A 4,797-nucleotide genomic window follows, 5' to 3' on the forward strand; every position below is an offset into this window, starting at 1 on the left:
CTCCACCTAATCTCCCCCACTTCACATATTCCCGCCGAGGGCGTCAGACGGCCAATCCCCTCTATCCCCATTCGCCCTCCATCTAGTCCCCTATCTCCCATCTTATCCCCATCATACCCCCCCATCCTATCCCCCCCCATCTTTGCCTCTTATCTCCCCCCCATATCTATTCCCCCATCCCCCCCCATCTATTCCATATCCCTCATCTAGTCCCCCTGATCTCCCCCCATCTATCCCCATCCTCCATCTATCCCCCCCCACATCTTCCTCTTATCTCCCAATCGTATCCCCTATCCCCATCTATCCCCCCCATCTATCCCCCTATCTCCCCCCCTATATATCCCCCTTGTATCCCCCCCCATCTATCCCCTATCTCCCCCCCCATCTATCCCCCTATCCCCCCATCTATCCCCCTATCCCCCCCATCTATCCCCCCCCATCTATCCCCCTATCTCCCCCCATCTATCCCCATATCCCCCTATCTATCCCTATCTCCCCCCCCTATCTCCCCCCATCTATCCCCCTTTACCTCTCTGCCCCATAGACTCACAGGCGTGGGGTGGCTGTCTGCCCCCTTGCTGGCCAGTCTGCTGAGGATGCTGCGTTCCGACATCTGCAGCCGCGCAGCCACCGGGGGGATGCGGGACAGCATGGAGGGCAAGCGTGTCACGTCAGCCTTCATGTCACTCAGCAGCTCCTCAAGCTGGTTCAGCACTGCGGGGAGGACGCCGCGTTACTCACACCTTACTACGGCTTTACTCGGGGCTTACTCGCTCGTTACTCGCCCATTACTTGCCCATTACTTGGGGGTTACTCGCCCATTATGCATACGGCACTCTTGGGTTACTGCTATGGCACTCGTGGCTTACTCATTGGTTACTCATGGCTTACTCACGAGTTACTCATGGGTTACTCATGGGTTACACAGGTGATATTCATATGCTACTCATGGGGTACTCTGCCTTCACTTAGATCTTAGAGCTTGGGTTACTGCTATGGCACTCGTGGCTTACTCATGGGTTACTCATGGGTTACTCACGGGTTACTCAAGGCTTACACGTGGCTTACTCATGGGTTAAACAGGCATTATTCATATGCTACTCATGGGGTACTCCGCCTTCACTTAGATCTTAGAGCTTGGGTTACTGCTATGGCACTCATGGCTTACTCATAGATTACTCATGGGTTACTCAAGGCTTACACATGGCTTACTCATGGGTTAAACAGGCTTTATTCATATGCTACTCATGGGGTACTCCGCCTTCACTTAGATCTTAGAGCTTGGGTTACTGCTATGGCACTCGTGGCTTACTCATAGATTACTCATGGGTTACTCAAGGCTTACACGTGGCTTACTCATGGGTTAAACAGGCTTTATTCATACACTACTCATGGGATACTCAGCCTTCACTTAGAGCTTGGGTTACTGCTATGGCACTCTTGGCTTAATCCTGGCTTACTCATAGCTTACTCATGGGTTACTCAAGGCTTATTCATGGGTTAAACAGGCACTATTCATATGCTACTCATGGGGTACTCAGCCTTCACTTAGAGCTTGGGTTACTGCTACGGCAATCATGGCTTAATTGTGGCTTACTCATAGCTTACTCATGGGCTACTTGTGGGTTATACAGGTGATATTCATATGCTACTCATGGGGTACTCAGCCTTTACCTAGATCTTACTCAGAGCTTGGGTTACTGGTATGGCCCACATGGCTTAATTGTGGCTTACTTATAGCTTACTCATGGGTTACTCATGGCTTATGCGTGGCTTACACAGGCATTATTAATATGCTACTTATGGGTTACTCAGTCTTAACTTAGAGCTTATCCAGGCCTTACTTGGAGCTGATTTACAGCTCAATCTGAGCTGCTCACAGTCTTACTCACAGTTTACTCACAGCCTTCTCCATTTATCCATAGGATACCCCATAGATCCTCCCTGCACACTCTGGGGTTACTCATAGGATACTCCACAGATGCTCAGGGCCCTCTGAGAGGGGCTGCTTGGGGGTCCCTACTGGGTTACTTAGGGGTCCCCTTTGGGCTACTTGGGGGTCCCTAATGGGTTACTCAGGGATTCCTAATGGGTTACTCAGGGGTCCCTACTGGGTTACTTAGGGGTCCCTCCTGGGTTACTTAGGGGTCCCCCTTGGGCTACTCAGAGGTCCCTACTGGGTTACTCAGGGGTCCCTCCTGGGTTACTTAGGGGTCCCTAATGGGTTACTTAGGGGTCCCTCCTGGGATCCCCCCCCCCAAATCCCCTGGCCCAACACACCAGCACCACTCAGTGCCCTGCAATGCACCACAGATGCTCAACACATTGAAATAGGGGGGAAATGGGGGGCAAACAGGGGGTACCCGAAACACCGTGGGGGTCTGGGGGGTCGGGGGGGGGGGGGGGGGGTCGGGGTGGGGGGGAAGGGAGGAGAGATGAGCGCCGTCCTCTGGGGTTACGCGACGGATACGCAGCGGATGCAGCTCAGAGCAAAGCAGGAAACAGAAGCAGTGCCCCACAGCGCCCCATAGCGCCCCACAGCGCCCCATGGCCGGGCCCTGCCTGGCTCCAGGATCACAGCTTACTCCCAGCTTACTCCCAAGTTGCTCCTCAGAGGTTACTCAGAGGTTACTACTCTGAGCTGTCAACTTACTCTGAGCTTACTCTAAGGTTACTCTGAGGTTACTCTAAGTTTACTCTGAGGTTACTTTGAGCTTACTCTGAGGTTACTCTAAGTTTACTCTGAGGTTACTCTAAGTTTACTCTGAGGTTACTCTGAGCTCACCCCGTGGTCACACAGGGATCCAACTCCTCCATCATCACCCTGCCTTCCCTCACCCCTCCACAAACCCCCATTTATCCTCAGCCTCCATCCTCCTCATCCTCCTCCACGATCCTCATCCTTCATCATCATCCTCATCCTCCACCCTCCGCCATTATCCTCCATCATCCTCCTCCATCCTCCTCATCCTCCTCCGTTATCCTCATCCTCCATTATCCTCCATCATCCTCCTCCATCCTCCCCATCTTTCATTATCCTCCATGATCCTCAGTCTCCATCATCCTCTACCCTCCTCCATTCTCCATTATCCTCATCCTCCTCTTCCATCCTCCTCCATGATCCTCATCCTTCATCATCCTCATCCTCCATCCTCCTCCATTATCCTCCATGATCCTCCTCCATCCTCCTCCATTATCCTCATCCTCCTCATCCTCCATCATCATCCTCATCCTCCATCCTCCTCATCCTCCTTCATTATCCTCATCCTCCATTCACCATCCTCCTCCATTATCCTCCATCATCCTCCATCCTCCTCCATTATTCTCCATCCTCTTCCATTATCCTCCTCCATCATCCTCATCCTCATCCTCATCCTCCATCCTCCTCCATTATCCATCACCCTCTATCCTCCATCCTCCTCCTTTATCCTCCATGATCCTCATCCTCCATCATCATCCTCATCCTCCATCCTCATCCTCCTCATCCTCCTTCATTATCCTCATCCTCCATTCACCATCCTCCTCCATCATCCTCCATTATTCTCCATCCTCTTCCATTATCCTCCTCCATCATCCTCACCCTCCATCCTCCTCCATCATCCTAATCCTCCATCATCCTCCTCCATCATCCTCATCCTCACCCTCCATCCTCCTCCATCATCCTAATCCTCCATTATCCTCCATCATCCTCCTCCTTTATCCTCTCTCACCCCCTAACCCCTCCATCCAACATCTCCCCACCCCGGGGGTGGGGGGGGGCCGCCCGCCCGCGCGTAGCAAGGACACACCGGGAGCCGGTTGGGAGCAAAAGAACCCCACTTTAATGGAACCAAAGAGGCGTTTGAAGAAGCGCACGATACAGACGGGAGCCGGGAGCTACACGGGGCGTCCGCGCCGCGGCCGTCGGCCCAGCCGCCTCTTACCCTTATGCAGGACGGCGTTGGCAGGCTTATTCCCAGCCATTGACTCCTTGGATAGATGCTGGTGACTCTCGGCCAGGCACTCCACCTCTGCAAAACGTGTGTTCAGAGCCATGGCCGGGTGGCTGGGATCCTGCGTCATGTTCAGGTAGGCGGCGCGACGGAGCTGCTCCTCGATCACCAGGGCTTGCTCCAGAAGCTGGGGGGGGGGGAGCCGCCCCCCGACCCATCAGCGCATCCCCCGCTCTGCGCCCTCCAAACGAGGTGCTGCCAGAGAGCGACGCGATGGGATGGAGGGGGGGGTGAGGGGGAACATCAGCCCCTTTTGGGGGTCGGGGGGGGGGTCGGCAGAGCTGGGATCCCAGCTGTGAGGTTGGGGGGGGTCGGCAGAGCTGGGATCCCAGCTGTGACGTTGATGCTTCTGCAGCCGAGTTTGATTTTTGTTCTTCTTTAAATCTTGTTTGCTTTTGCAGGTCTTGACTCAGGAAAACTTAGCAACAGTTGTGACAGGAGTAATGGTTCCGGCAGGGACAGTTACTCAACCTCTTCTTATCCCCATCAGTATTGCAGGTCAAGTGGCAGGTCAGCAGGGGCTGGCTGTGTGGACATTTCCTACAGCAACGGTCGCTGCCCTTCCCGGACTGACGGCTGCTTCTCCTACAGGGGGAATGTTCAAACCGCCTATAGCCAATCTGCAAGGTAACCGCTGCTCTTCTGCTTTGCAGCATCCTTAATTGCACGCCTGCTCCTCTCCCGGCCGTCCTCTCCCGGAGGGGTTTTACACCGGCTGTTAATGGCGGGCGCTGGAAGAAAAAGGGTTTGTCGGGACCCCCCCGAGTCCGAAAGGTGCTGGGAGAGCGGGGGAGGGGCGGGCAGG

At 54.3% G+C, this 4,797-nt stretch overlaps 1 protein-coding gene across 1 annotated transcript in view; it reads right to left on the reverse strand.

The window, feature by feature from the left end:
- Nucleotides 1-3,798: 3,798 nt before the first annotated feature.
- The window catches only part of LOC107307823 (chromodomain-helicase-DNA-binding protein 3-like), an 8,541-nt gene continuing 7,542 nt past the window's right edge, over nt 3,799-4,797 (reverse strand). Inside the window, exon 7 of the mRNA XM_015851327.2 lies at nt 3,799-4,119. The gene's annotated coding sequence lies outside the window, so the exon portion shown is untranslated. The remainder of the gene's footprint in view (nt 4,120-4,797) is intronic.

This window comes from Coturnix japonica, unplaced genomic scaffold (assembly GCF_001577835.2).
Source record: "Coturnix japonica isolate 7356 unplaced genomic scaffold, Coturnix japonica 2.1 chrUnrandom990, whole genome shotgun sequence".
Lineage (NCBI taxonomy): Eukaryota > Metazoa > Chordata > Aves > Galliformes > Phasianidae > Coturnix > Coturnix japonica.